Raw genomic sequence first — 16,315 nt, 5'->3', positions numbered from 1 at the left:
TGATACCCCATATGTGGCAGTAAACCACTGTTTGGGCGCATGGGAGAGCTCGGAAGGGAAGGAGCGCCGTTTGACTTTTCAATGCAAAATTGACAGGAATTGAGATGGGACGCCATGTTGCGTTTGGAGAGCCACTGATGTGCCTAAACATTGAAACCCCCCACAAGTGACACCATTTTGGAAAGTAGACCCCCTAAGGAACTTATCTGGATGTGTGGTGAGCACTTTGACCCACCAAGGGCTTCACAGAAGTTTATAATGCAGAGCCATAAAAATAAAACAAAATTTTTTTCCCACAAAAATTATTTTTTAGCCCCCAGTTTTGTATTTTCCCTAGGGTAACAGGAGAAATTGGACCCCCAAATATGTGGGGGGGGAACCACCGTTTGGGCGCATGGGAGGGCTCGGAAGGGAAGGAGCGCCATTTGGAATGCAGACTTAGATGGAATGGTCTGCAGGCGTCACATTGCGTTTGCAGAGCCCCTAATGTACCTAAACAGTAGAAACCCCCCACAAGTGACACCATTTTGGAAAGTAGACCCCCTAAGGAACTCATCTTGATGTGTTGTGAGAGCTTTGAACCCCCAAGTATTTCACTACAGTTTATAACGCAGAGCCATGCAAATAAAACATATTTTTTTTTCCACAAAAATTATATTTTAGCCCCCAGTTTTGTATTTTTCCAAGGTTAGCAGGAGAAATTGGACCCTAAATGTTGTTGTCCAATTTGTCCTGAGTACGCTGATACCCGATATGTGGGGGGGAACCACCGTTTGGGCGCATGGGAGGGCTCGGAAGGGAAGGAGCATCATTTGGAATGCAGACTTTGATGGATTGGTCTGCAGGCGTCACATTGCGTTTGCAGAGCCCCTAATGTACCTAAACAGTAGAAACCCCCCACAAGTGACCCCATATTGGAAACTAGACCCCTCAATGAACTTATCTAGATGTGTTGTGAGAACTTTGAACCCCCAAGTGTTTCACTACAGTTTATAACGCAGAGCCGTGAAAATAAAAAATCTTTTTGTTTTCCCACAAAAATTATTTTTTAGCCCCCAGTTTTGTATTTTCCCAAGGGTAACAGGAGAAATTGGTCCACAAAAGTTGTTGTCCAATTTGTCCTGGGTACGCTGATACCCCATATGTTGGGGTAAACCCCTGTTTGGGCACACAGGAGAGCTCGGAAGGGAAGGAGCACTGTTTTACTTTTTCAACGCAGAATTGGCTGGAATTGAGATCGGACGCCATGTCGTGTTTGGAGAGCCCCTGATGTGCCGAAACAGTGGAAACCCCCCAATTATAACTGAAACCCTAATCTAAACACACCCCTAACCCTAATTCCAACGGTAACCCTAACCACACCTCTAACCCTGACACACCCCTAACCCTAATCCCAACCCTATTCCCAACTGTAAATGTAATCTAAACCCTAACCCTAACTTTAGCCCCAACCCTAACTGTAGCCCCAACCCTAACCCTAACCCTAGCCCTAACCCTAGCCCTAACCCTAGCCCTAACCCTAACCCTAGCCCTAACCCTAGCCCTAACCCTAGCCCTAACCCTAGCCCTAACCCTAACCCTAGCCCTAACCCTAACCCTAGCCCTAACCCTAGCCCTAACCCTAGCCCTAACCCTAGCCCTAACCCTAGCCCTAACCCTAACCCTAGCCCTAGCCCTAACCCTAGCCCTAACCCTAGCCCTAGCCCTAACCCTAGCCCTAACCCTAGCCCTAGCCCTAACCCTAGCCCTAATGGGAAAATGGAAATAAATACATTTTTTTTTATTTTTCCCTAACTAAGGGGGTGATGAAGGGGGGTTTGATTTACTTTTATAGCGAGTTTTTTAGCTGATTTTTATGATTGGCAGCCGTCACACACTGAAAGACCCTTTTTGTTGCAAAAAATATTTTTTGCAATACCACATTTTGAGAGCTATAATTTTTCCATATTTTGGTCCACAGAGTCATGTGAGGTCTTGTTTTTTGCGGGACGAGTTGACGTTTTTATTGAAAACATTTTTGGGCACGTGACATTTTTTGATCGCTTTTTATTCCGATTTTTGTGAGGAAGAATGACCAAAAGCCAGCTATTCATGAATTTCTATTGGGGGAGGCGTTTATACCGTTCCGCGTTTGGTAAAATTGATAAATCAGTTTTATTCTTCGGGTCAGTACGATTACAGCGATACCTCATTTATATCATTTTTTTATGGTTTGGCGCTTTTATACGATAAAAACTATTTTACAGAAAAAATAATTATTTTTGCATCGCTTTAGTCTCAGGACTATAACTTTTTTATTTTTTTGCTGATGATGCTGTATGGTGGCTCTTTTTTTGCGGGACAATATGACGCTTTCAGAGGTACCATGGTTATTTATATCTGTCCTTTTGATCGCGTGTTATTCCACTTTTTGTTCGGCGGTATGATAATAAAGCGTTGTTTTTTGCCTCGTTTTTTTTTTTTTTTTCTTACGGTGTTTACTGAAGGGGTTAACTAGTGGGACAGTTTTATAGGTCGGGTCGTTACGGACGCGGCGATACTAAATATGTGTACTTTTATTGGTTTTTTTTTTTTATTTAGATGAAGAAATGTATTTATGGGAATAATATTTTTTTTTTTTTTCATTATTTTGGAATATTTTTTTTTATTTTTTTTACACATTTGGAAAATTTTTTTTTTACTTTTTTACTTTGTCCCAGGGGGGGACATCACAGATCAGTGATCTGACAGTTTGCACAGCACTCTGTCAGATCACTGATCTGACATGCAGCGCTGCAGGCTTCACAGTGCCTGCTCTGAGCAGGCTCTGTGAAGCCACCTCCCTCCCTGCAGGACCCGGATCCGCGGCCATCTTGGATCCGGGGTTGGAGGGAGCAGGGAGGGAGGTGAGACCCTCGCAGCAACGCGATCACATCGCGTTGCTCCGGGGGTCTCAGGGAAGCCCGCAGGGAGCCCCCTCCCTGCGCGGTGCTTCCCTGCACCGCCGGCACATCGCGATCATCTTTGATCGCGGTGTGCCAGGGGTTAATGTGCCGGGGGTGGTCCGTGACCGCTCCTGGCACATAGTGCCGGATGTCAGCTGCGATAAGCAGCTGACACCCGGCCGCGATCGGCCGCGCTCCCCCCGTGAGCGCGGCCGATCGGCTATGACGTACTATCCCGTCCAGGGTCAGATAAGCCCAGGGCACCTCGACGGGATAGTACGTCTAAGGTCACAGAGGGGTTAAAAAAATGTTTACTACATTGATTGCAAAAAGTCAAAAGAAAATCAAAACCATACCGCCATACGTGACAATTAAAAAAAAATTAACAAAAAAAAAAAAAACGCTAAATATAAAGACCTTAAATACCAAACTGATTAAAAAAGCAAACATTTATATTTAAAAAAGCAAAAAAAAATTTGGAACAACAGTATGCACGGAGCAACCCAAAAAACACAATAGATTTTTGAAAGAAAAAAATTTACAACCCCCAAAAATTAAGGACAGAAACGGCAATCCTGTATACACCACCATACTTTACAATAAAACCGACAGGGCTGGAGACAATAAAAGGCCATACAACGCCATACATCACAACCAGAAGCATACAACAATGTCTTTACACAACCACAGTGCAGAACATAATACACAATTTGCAATATAAATTATTACATTTAATAAAAGGGCGCAGAATCATTCTATACTACCATACTTTATAATAAAACCGACAGGGCAGGAGACAATAAAAGGCCATACAACGCCATACATCACAACCAGAAACATACAACAATGTCTTTACACAACCACAGTGCAGAACATAATACACAACTTGCAATAAAAATTATTACATTTAATAAAAGGGCGCAGAATCATTCTATACTACCATACTTTACAATCAAACCAACATGGCCGGAGACAATTAAACGCCATCATATAACGCAAGAAAAATACATCACAACTGAATACAAAAAACACCCCCATATCAATAAATGGAAAAGAAAAATCTATCCTGGAAAGAACAATAATCAAGGCCGGAGACAATGAAACGCCATCCTTTACAACGCCATACATCACAACCAGACTAAAAATACAACAATGTCTTTACACAACCACAGTGCAGAATATAATACACAACTTGCAAAAACAATTTAAAAATAAAACATGTAGAAAATGCACAGAATCATTCTACACTTACAGGGATTCAAGCTTGAGGAGGCTAATTTGCATATTCCAGGTGCCTTCTGGGAAAAGCGAAGAGTCTCCCTAAGCTAGAAGATCGTTGGGTACAGCCGGGACCAGCTGATTGGAAAGCATCACCAAACCAGGGATTCAAGCTTGAGGAGGCTAATTTGCATATTCCAGGTGCCTTCTGGGAAAAGCGAAGAGTCTCCCTAAGCTAGAAGATCGTTGGGTACAGCCGGGACCAGCTGACTGGAAAGCATCACCAAACCGCGCGCCGTAAGGCACGCAAATTTTTGCCTGTAGGACATTATTGCAAGAGAGCTTGGCTGAGTAGATTACACAAGAAGGAAAACACACAGCAAGTCAGCAGGATCTAGGAGCAACATGGCAGATGTGACAACCTACATGATGAGCTGCAGCATGTGCTACATGTTCACAGATCGACCAGAAGAAGAATCAAATTTCACCTGTCAGAAGTGTAGACTAGTGGCCCTTTTAGAAGAAAAGGTTCGGGGTCTGGAAGAAAGAATAGCAACTTTGAAACTCATCAAAGAGAATGAAGACTTTCTAGACAGAACAGAAGCATCTCTACTGGTCACAGAAGGTGAAAAAAGTGTCAGAGAACCTCCAAAAGCAGATGAGTGGAAGCATGTGACCAAAAGAAGCAAGAAGACCATGGAGAAATCACCAACCACACAACTAAAGAACCGATATCAAATCTTTGTAGAGGATGAAGATGGCACACCTAAGGATGAAGCAATACCAGCATGCAAAAAAGAAAAGGGCACACAGCAACAAGTGACAGCTAAAAGTACAGCCAAGAAGCAACGAAGAGTGGTGGTGGTGGGAGACTCACTACTGAGAGGCACAGAAGCAGCCATCTGCAGACCGGACATAACTGCAAGAGAAGTATGCTGCCTTCCAGGTGCGATGATCAAGGATGTGACCGATAGGATACCAAAGCTCTTTAGCTCCAAGGACGTCCACCCATTTCTTCTGATACAAGTTGGCACCAATGAAACGGCAAGGAAGGACCTACCGACAATCTGCAAAGACTTTGAAGAGTTGGGAAAGAAAGTAAAGGAACTGGATGCACAGGTAGTTTTTTCTTCTATCCTTCCAGTAGACGGGCATGGCACCAGGAGATGGAACAGGATCCTTGATGCAAACAACTGGCTAAGACGATGGTGCAGACAACAAGGATTCGGATTCCTGGACCACGGTGTGAATTACTTGTACGATGGACTCCTCGCCAGAGACGGACTACACCTCAACAAACCTGGGAAACACACATTCGCCAGAAGACTCGCTACACTCATCAGGAGGGCGTTAAACTAGAAAAAGAGGGGACGGGAAGAAAAACATTAGACTTGAACAAAGAAGATCCAGGAAAACATACTCAGAAGGGAGGTAAGAACATTTCTAAAACAATCCACAGTGAGGAGATTGGAACAAAACAAAATCCTCTAAACTGCATGCTCGCAAACGCCAGAAGCCTGACAAACAAGATGGAAGAACTAGAAGCAGAAATATCTACAGGTAACTTTGACATAGTGGGAATAACCGAGACATGGTTAGATGAAAGCTATGACTGGGCAGTTAACTTACAGGGTTACAGTCTGTTTAGAAAGGATCGTAAAAATCGGAGAGGAGGAGGGGTTTGTCTCTATGTAAAGTCTTGTCTAAAGTCCACTTTAAGGGAGGATATTAGCGAAGGAAATGAGGATGTCGAGTCCATATGGGTCGAAATTCATGGAGGGAAAAATGGTAACAAAATTCTCATTGGGGTCTGTTACAAACCCCCAAATATAACAGAAACCATGGAAAGTCTACTTCTAAAGCAGATAGATGAAGCTGCAACCCATAATGAGGTCCTGGTTATGGGGGACTTTAACTACCCGGATATTAACTGGGAAACAGAAACCTGTGAAACCCATAAAGGCAACAGGTTTCTGCTAATAACCAAGAAAAATTATCTTTCACAATTGGTGCAGAATCCAAATAGAGGAGCAGCACTTTTAGACCTAATACTATCTAATAGACCTGACAGAATAACAAATCTGCAGGTGGTCGGGCATCTAGGAAATAGCGACCACAATATTGTACAGTTTCACCTGTCTTTCACTAGGGGGACTTGTCAGGGAGTCACAAAAACACTGAACTTTAGGAAGGCAAAGTTTGACCAGCTTAGAGATGCCCTTAATCTGGTAGACTGGGACAATATCCTCAGAAATAAGAATACAGATAATAAATGGGAAATGTTTAAGAACATCCTAAATAGGCAGTGTAAGCGGTTTATACCTTGTGGGAATAAAAGGACTAGAAATAGAAAAAACCCAATGTGGCTAAACAAAGAAGTAAGACAGGCAATTAACAGTAAAAAGAAAGCATTTGCACTACTAAAGCAGGATGGCACCATTGAAGCTCTAAAAAACTATAGGGAGAAAAATACTTTATCTAAAAAACTAATTAAAGCTGCCAAAAAGGAAACAGAGAAGCACATTGCTAAGGAGAGTAAAACTAATCCCAAACTGTTCTTCAACTATATCAATAGTAAAAGAATAAAAACTGAAAATGTAGGCCCCTTAAAAAATAGTGAGGAAAGAATGGTTGTAGATGACAAGGAAAAAGCTAACATATTAAACACCTTCTTCTCCACGGTATTCACGGTGGAAAATGAAATGCTAGGTGAAATCCCAAGAAACAATGAAAACCCTATATTAAGGGTCACCAATCTAACCCAAGAAGAGGTGCGAAACCGGCTAAATAAGATTAAAATAGATAAATCTCCGGGTCCGGATGGCATACACCCACGAGTACTAAGAGAACTAAGTAATGTAATAGATAAACCATTATTTCTTATTTTTAGGGACTCTATAGCGACAGGGTCTGTTCCGCAGGATTGGCGCATAGCAAATGTGGTGCCAATATTCAAAAAGGGCTCTAAAAGTGAACCTGGAAATTATAGGCCAGTAAGTCTAACCTCTATTGTTGGTAAAATATTTGAAGGGTTTCTGAGGGATGTTATTCTGGATTATCTCAATGAGAATAACTGTTTAACTCCATATCAGCATGGGTTTATGAGAAATCGCTCCTGTCAAACCAATCTAATCAGTTTTTATGAAGAGGTAAGCTATAGGCTGGACCACGGTGAGTCTTTGGACGTGGTATATCTTGATTTTTCCAAAGCGTTTGATACCGTGCCGCACAAGAGGTTGGTACACAAAATGAGAATGCTTGGTCTGGGGGAAAATGTGTGTAAATGGGTTAGTAACTGGCTTAGTGATAGAAAGCAGAGGGTGGTTATAAATGGTATAGTCTCTAACTGGGTCGCTGTGACCAGTGGGGTACCGCAGGGGTCAGTATTGGGACCTGTTCTCTTCAACATATTCATTAATGATCTGGTAGAAGGTTTACACAGTAAAATATCGATATTTGCAGATGATACAAAACTATGTAAAGCAGTTAATACAAGAGAAGATAGTATTCTGCTACAGATGGATCTGGATAAGTTGGAAACTTGGGCTGAAAGGTGGCAGATGAGGTTTAACAATGATAAATGTAAGGTTATACACATGGGAAGAAAGAATCAATATCACCATTACACACTGAATGGGAAACCACTGGGTAAATCTGACAGGGAGAAGGACTTGGGGATCCTAGTTAATGATAAACTTACCTGGAGCAGCCAGTGCCAGGCAGCAGCTGCCAAGGCAAACAGGATCATGGGGTGCATTAAAAGAGGTCTGGATACACATGATGAGAGCATTATACTGCCTCTGTACAAATCCCTAGTTAGACCGCACATGGAGTACTGTGTCCAGTTTTGGTCACCGGTGCTCAGGAAGGATATAATGGAACTAGAGAGAGTACAAAGGAGGGCAACAAAATTAATAAAGGGGATGGGAGAACTACAATACCCAGATAGATTAGCGAAATTAGGATTATTTAGTCTAGAAAAAAGACGACTGAGGGGCGATCTAATAACCATGTATAAGTATATAAGGGGACAATACAAATATCTTGCTGAGAATCTGTTTATACCAAGGAAGGTGACGGGCACAAGGGGGCATTCTTTGCGTCTGGAGGAGAGAAGGTTTTTCCACCAACATAGAAGAGGATTCTTTACTGTTAGGGCAGTGAGAATCTGGAATTGCTTGTCTGAGGAGGTGGTGATGGCGAACTCAGTCGAGGGGTTCAAGAGAGGCCTGGATGTCTTCCTGGAGCAGAACAATATTGTATCATACAATTAGGTTCTGTAGAAGGACGTAGATCTGGGTATTTATTATGATGGAATATAGGCTGAACTGGATGGACAAATGTCTTTTTTCGGCCTTACTAACTATGTTACTATGTTACTATGTTACATCTCTGGACAGCAGATGAAGATGTCTGGTCTGGTGTGTTGCCTATAGATGCTGCAGCAGAAGTGACAAACAATCCAAACATTTTGTTTATATATGGGGGATGTTTTTATCACTGTTTTCACTGTCTAGACACTGTCTAGACACTTTTTTGTGTAATTTTATTTAACGACGCATGCGTCGCACAACGCACGCACGACGCACGCACTTGCGTCACGTGCGTTGTCAATTGGTTTCAATGGGAGATTGTAACGCAATGACGACGCACGAGCGACGCAAGTGCGACGCATGCATTTTATAGACGCTACAAAAATGCAACATGTAGCGTCTCCGACGCCACCCAGGTGCGGTGAAACGACGCATGCGTCGTGCGTTTTCACAAAAACGCATGACAACGCAACACATGCGTCCCCAATGATAAAGATAGGGGCGCATGACGCATGCGTCGTTGTGCGTCGACGACGCTGCATCGCATGATGCTAATGTGAACATAGCCTTATATATTTCTATATGGCTGTCACGCTTTGGTAGGGAGAATCTCGGCCAGTCCATGCATGACAGCCTATGGTTGGATCGATTTGGATGGACATTTGAATGAACCATAACACAATCCAGACATATCCCTGAAATATTTTTTGTTTTTGTTTCAGCTACTCACTCTAACACCCTAATTTGGGCTACAAATGTTCAATATGTGCCAAAAGAAATTCTGGTTTATACAACAAAGGAAAAAATATGGGTAGAAATTGTTTTTCATCCCTATTACATAGTCCGATTTTAATAACATTTTATGAATTATAAAAAATTAATCGATTTTTGAATTAGAAATGGTAATTTTATAACATTTTAACATTCATTTTCACACACTAATTTTGAGCTGAACCTTGATCGTGAATAAAACATAATGTGAAAAATAATATCAAGTTAATAGATCTACTCTACTGTCGCTATATCCTTAAACTGAAATTAGAAAACCAGTATCCATTTTTATTAACAACTAAGATAGGAAGAGTAATTAATGGTAATTGTAGCTAATATAATGTATAAGACACATAGACAGTGTTTTATGGTAAAAGATTCATATAATGTCGTCATTTAGGTTAAAGTAATTATTAGTGAATTTATTGTAACAAAAAAAAAACAATCAGCAAAAAAAAAGGAATTTACCCATGGCCACATTGCTATTATGCTATTATAGAAGTGAAGCAGCTGAAAGTACCTGGTATCTTGTAGTCCTGATGTGAATTGGGGATCTACCAGAAAAAATGTACAACCTGTCCATTTATAATGACTACGGACAAGATAAAGATCCCCAATTCACATCAGGACTACAAGATCCCAGGTACTTTCAGCTGCATCACTTCTAATGTGGTGTACCTAATTATTTGTACTAAATGTCCAACTGGGGTCTGTATGTGGGGGAGACAGGGCAGAAACTGAGAACGAGGATGAACTCTCATCGCCATACAATAAGAGAAAAAAGAATGGATATACCTGTGGCAATACATTTCTGTCTCCCAAATCATAACGTTATGGACATGAAATTACTTGTGCTAAAAAGTAGCTTCAAATCGCAGAAAGACAGAAGAGTCTGGGAATATAAATTGATGACGACCTTTGACACTCTCACTGCAGGAATGAATGTGTCACACGGATTTATGTCCTTTTACATCAACTAAGGAACTTGCCCCTCAGACTATGTCAGGTCATCACAACAGAGACCCTAATCGCAGGACAATAAAACAATCCTTATCTAAGAATTGGCCCAATATTTATGGACGTAACTGTTTATCACCCATGGTAATTCTGCTTCATGTCACCTGGCTTATCCATGGTTCTTCCCTTTTATTTTTTTTCTCTATACTATGTTGTGCATAAATATGTGATTCTTCAGAATTTGTTGTAGTCTTTGCCTGATGAAGAGATGTATGTAGTCTCGAAAGCTTGCAATTTGTTACCATCTTTTCAGTTAGCTATTAAAAGGTATTAACCACTGAGGACTCTCAATTCTAAATATTTTGCACACTCTTGGCATTCTTAAAAATAAGTTGCGTTGTCCCCGCAGCTGCTTGCTTCCAGTCAATGGGCAGCGCTTGGACTATGAAAAGTTAGCACTCACTGTGAGTGTTCTATAATCATGCTACTTCACTTATATGTAGACAAGAGAGAAACAGGAGTACCAAACCACCAAAAAATAAAATCAATTGTTTATTAATAATAAATGTAAAACATACAATACAGTATAATAAAAAAATATATACCAAAGGACAGACAAGTTAAAATATGTGAAGGACACAGACAGAAACAACCAAGTTTACATAGTGTAAAAAAGGGCCATGGGTGTATAGCATGATATACATATCACCATCTAACACTGGCTATACGGAGAGATCCAAGGAAAAGAAACGCATAAATCACCACAAGTGTGGCCCAAGGTTCAATATCCGCAGCCCAGTGTGATGTGAATCAAAGTAGCTAAATTTGTATCTTACCCAGCAAGGTCCGTTTACAAGGTTGAACGCAGCCCCAACGCACGTTTCGCGTGGGCTTCCTCAGGGGGCCATGCTTGCTAATGTGTGTCTCTGGATTATAAATACCCAGCCCACCTGTCCCCACTGTGGACACAATCAGCGGCGCATGTCCGCAAGGTCCGCAGGACCGGATGTGACATCACCGCAAAGCGTCCCATGCAACTCACATCGACCCCGGCCATTGCCATGGTGACCGAGGCCGGTGCACGCCGCAATCAGGACGCCGGAGCAATGCCACCGCCCACACACATCGCGGACATGCGCACATGTCCCAGTGCCCTATTCAATGCCTCCCATGACGTATAGATGAATCCCGGACAACCGGAAATGACGGATCCAAATAAGCTCCGCCCAGGTACGAGTATTATGTAAACATTGACCATGATGATATAAATCGTCACGCACCATTAGGAACGGAGCGGGGATCGCAATGGAGTTACATCCCTTCAATTAATACAAGCTGGATGAGTGACCATAAGCAAAGTGAATAATCATAATTATATAGATGAACATATAAATAGTGAAATGCATAGCCAGACATGGCCAGACCAACGCTAAAAACAAAAAAAGAATGATAATAGATTACAAGTGAAAAGTGCTGAGGGCAAATAATAATAATAAACAGTAATAATAACAACAATCAATATATCAATAATACTAACACGTGACATAATAAGAGAAATTCCAATCAACATATAAGGAATTTCGTACATCCGGCTTGAGTCAAGTAGATTTAAGTCCTTCACTCCATTATCATTTTCAAGTTCTAGTCCATGAACAGGGCAGTGCGGCAACACTCATATGTATCTCCACTCTAGGGGATCAGGTGAATTCATTCAGGGAACCATATATAATATACATAAAAAACTAAAGAAAGAAAAAATTCAATTAAAATACAGAAGAAAATACAGACACACAAGGTAAAAGCTAAATCTAAATCATAGGTATGGGGCAAAGCTCAGTTGTTCATTCAGTCCGTTAGGGACCATGCTTCCTAGAGTTGCTATCCACTTACATTCTCTCCTTCGTCGACTGTCGTGTCATAGCCAGAGGTCAGGGACACAAATCTTGGGTCAGCGTGGTGGCATTCGACCTGAATACCACTAGTGTGGAAGAGACTGACCCCATGGAGTTCAGTGGAAGTGACGAAGATTTCCAAGAACTGATCAGCTTTGGTAGAGATCAAGCAAACAGTACGCAGTCGAGACTGTCCAAAAGGAAATCTACCGACAGTCGCCCAGTTAGTGTGACTTATAGATTTGGCTCGGTAGGCCAAGATACACAACTGTGCTTATGGGACCTTACTGAAGACATCCTTTTCCCTCACCAACCTCTGTCGAGAACGAGGACACATACCAATGTAATGAATGCCACAAGCCCACCTGCAGGAAGCGCCCCTGCCAACCCAGGAAGTAATGGCAAAAGTATCACTACGCCAGGCAATGCCATACCTCCCCCTCTTCCAAGGTCCAACAGCCTTCCCCACTCGGCCGTGTCCAACACCGGTAGCAAAAGCAGTGTGGACAGCGCCAACGCATCTGGCGTCAGCAAGTTTGCCACCCTGTCTATCCACGACCGCAAGGAGAGACATCACGACAAAGACCACAAGAGGAACCACAGCATGGGACATATATCTAGCAAGAGTAGCGACAAACTGAACCTAGTTACAAAAAACAAAACGGACCCTGCTAAAACCTTGGGGACAGCGCTCTGTCCCAGGATGGAAGACGTCCCCTTGTTAGAGCCTCTTATCTGTAAAAAGATAGCACACGAAAGACTAACTGTGCTTATTTTTCTTGAAGACTGTATAGTCACTGCTTGTCAGGAAGGATTTATTTGCACATGGGCAAGGCCTGGTAAAGTGGGTTTAATATCATCCCAAAACCAAGCGAATTTTCTTGCCATGAGGGCAGGAAGGGAGCCGCTAGTAGGAAGTCCTCCCTGGACGGCCAGGACGAGACGGAGGTCAGAAGCAGATACCCGGCCGGCAAGTCCCTGCTCCGGGGGGAGACCTCCAGGACCACCACGGAGTCTGAAGTGTTTGATGATGGCACCAACACTTTCTTCTGGAGAGCGCACACATTAACCGTGCTATTTATTCTGACGTGTTCCTTGGTATATGTCACGTTACTTGAAGAGATGCCGCAAGACACCGCCTTTAATACAAAAAGAGGAATTGTTGCCAGCATATAGGTGTTCCTGTGTTTTGGAGTGACACAAGCTAAAGATGGCCCATTCTCCAGACCTCATCCAGCTTATTGGAGGTTCTGGCTGTGTGTCAGCGTGGTGTACGAGCTCTTCCTCATCTTCATCCTCTTTCAGACTGTACATGACGGGAGACATTTCATGAAGTTTATTGACCCCAAATTGGGAGTTCCTCTACCAGAGCGAGATTATGGCGGAAACTGCCTTATATACGACCCGAATAATAAGACTGATCCTTATCACAACCTATGGGATAAGATGGATGGCTTTGTACCTGCACACTTTCTTGGCTGGTATATAAAAACACTAGTGATCAGGGACTGGTGGATGTGTATGATGATCAGCGTTATGTTCGAGTTCCTGGAATACAGCCTGGAGCATCAGCTGCCCAATTTCAGTGAATGCTGGTGGGATCACTGGATTATGGATGTACTAGTGTGTAATGGATTAGGAATTTATTGTGGCATGAAGACCTTGAAGTGGCTCTCCATGAAGCCGTACAAGTGGCAAGGTCTGTGGAACATTCCTACATACAGGGGTAAGATGAAGAGAATAGCCTTCCAGTTCACACCTTACAGCTGGGTGAAGTTTGAATGGAAGCCGGCCTCAAGCCTGCGCCGATAGTTAGCGGTGTGTGGCATCATAGTGGTATTTTTACTTGCAGAACTCAACACGTTTTACCTCAAATTCATCCTGTACATTGGGCAGTCACACTCAGAAATTGTATCTGAGGAGATTGAGACTGTTTTAGTATCTGAAGTATCCGAAGATGTCATTGAAGATGAGTCTGGCACCCAAGATGGCTCAACAGCAGTGTCTTCTCTTTCTGACCATAGCATCATGCAAGTAGTAAACTATGTAGAGAACAATGAAGATCTGCACGGCCTCATTGAATATAATTGGTCCGGGTAGTACTATCTGATTTATATGACAGTGTGCGTGCGAGCCCTAATAGTAAACCTCCACTGCCTCTGGTAAAGGGGAAAAAAAAAGCAGACAGTGGTGCCCGCATGCTCCTTACAGCCATGCCAATGCAGTCTGCGGGCGCTGGATCATGGTGCGTCAGGTTAATGCAGATCAAGGCAGGTCTCGATATTCTTTGTATAAATTTGTTATATGTGTACAGATAACTTATATCGGGGCTGAGGCTTACAATGGCCGGGGTCGATGTGAGTTGCATGGGACGCTTTGCGGTGATGTCACATCCGGTCCTGCGGACCTTGCGGACATGCGCCGCTGATTGTGTCCACAGTGGGGACAGGTGGGCTGGGTATTTATAATCCAGAGACACACATTAGCAAGCATGGCCCCCTGAGGAAGCCCACGCGAAACGTGCGTTGGGGCTGCGTTCAACCTTGTAAACGGACCTTGCTGGGTAAGATACAAATTTAGCTACTTTGATTCACATCACACTGGGCTGCGGATATTGAACCTTGGGCCACACTTGTGGTGATTTATGCGTTTCTTTTCCTTGGATCTCTCCGTATAGCCAGTGTTAGATGGTGATATGTATATCATGCTATACACCCATGGTCCTTTTGTACACTATGTAAACTTGGTTGTTTCTGTCTGTGTCCTTCACATATTTTAACTTGTCTGTCCTTTGGTATATAATTTTTTATTATACTGTATTGTATGTTTTACATTTATTATTAATAAACAATTGATTTTATTTTTTGGTGGTTTGGTACTCCTGTTTCTCTCTTGTCTACATTCTTGTTGGAGTATGTCGCGCACCTGGTTGTGACAGTGCGTATTTTATTGTTTTTCTGGGTATTTTTACTCATAGTATTTTCCTGTGGTTTCACAGTTGGTTATCCAGAAACTATGGATTTTAGGGCACGTGAAAAATCATGGCTCGTACAATTGGACAGAGTATTTCGTGAAGGCCCTGACAGTGCTTTTAATGCTAAATCTAGAGATACATTTGAACTGACAAAAAAATTTAAAGACTTATTAAATGTACGGACTCGGGTATGGTGGAACAAGGCATTCCTTGAGAAATATATATCATGTGGCCTGATTCCTAGAGGTTTGCGAATCCAAATATTTTCCTCATTTCCAGTTGAAGAGGAGAATTTCAGGGTTAAATGGGAAGAGACAGCGTCTACTTGCTCCATGGGCTTTATGGACTTATTGGTGAAATCCAACACTACTAAATTGGATGAGCTAGACAAGGAATTGAATTTGGTCCAGGAAGAAATTAATAAACTCTTTACTAGTGATATGGCCTTGAAGTTTAAAGAAGAAATTGATGCCGATTTACTTAAATGGGAAGGCGATGTGGTGACTAGGAAAACTAAGAAATATCAACGAGATCTCTCTGATTCTAAAAATAATCGGGTCTATAGATGGCGGGGAACGAATCATCATAATAGTAGAGTACAGTCACGTGACCGCTCGATCTCCATCTCATCTGTTTCATCAGTTGATGAGAAGAGTATTAATGGTGAGGTTGCGAGAGGCTTTACTGGTCGGAAAGAGCAGAATAAGGAGAATTGGGTGAGAAATGGCAAATTTAGCAATAAACGGAAAATGACGGTATCACCCTCGAAGGATAAGAAACTGAGAACAAATGCCTTAGAGGTAATTAATCTCTCCACACATGCCCTATCGAGGGCACAAATTGAGGTGTTGGGATTGGGACTATCATTTTCACCAGCTAATAATTTTGATTATTTTTTAGCTCTAAAAGACCTACACCTTTTCTCCAGAAAATTGATTCTGAAACGACTACATTCCAGAGATGACCCTAGATGTACTAATGAAACCACACAAGATCTGGAGGTCATTCGTGTACTGGAAGAGTTGGAATCTGAATCTCATCCTGTGAGTGTAAGTATTTCTCCGCCACCTATTACTCCTAAGTCCACCACCTTCCCCCCTTTAGCATTGTGTTCCCAAGTAGATATTTTTACTAAATTGGTTGCAAGTGAAATTAAAACTATTGGTAACAAGCAAAGGAGGGATAATTTATCATTTCAACAAAGACGGGCGTTGGAAGAATTGGGACACTTAGATGATGTGGTTATCAAGCCTGCTGATAAAGGGG

The 16,315-nt window shown here is 42.3% G+C and overlaps 2 pseudogenes; both read left to right on the top strand.

The window, feature by feature from the left end:
• The first annotated feature begins 11,385 nt into the window (after positions 1-11,385).
• LOC138671681 (WD repeat-containing protein 20 pseudogene) lies at positions 11,386-12,952 on the top strand (annotated as a pseudogene).
• An 8-nt stretch (positions 12,953-12,960) lies between these two features.
• LOC138671680 (phosphatidylserine synthase 2 pseudogene) lies at positions 12,961-14,175 on the top strand (annotated as a pseudogene).
• Positions 14,176-16,315: the final 2,140 nt, after the last annotated feature.

This window comes from Ranitomeya imitator, chromosome 3, assembly GCF_032444005.1.
Source record: "Ranitomeya imitator isolate aRanImi1 chromosome 3, aRanImi1.pri, whole genome shotgun sequence".
In the NCBI taxonomy this organism is placed as follows: Eukaryota; Metazoa; Chordata; class Amphibia; order Anura; family Dendrobatidae; genus Ranitomeya; species Ranitomeya imitator.
This window is presented reverse-complemented; position numbering and strand designations above follow the sequence as displayed.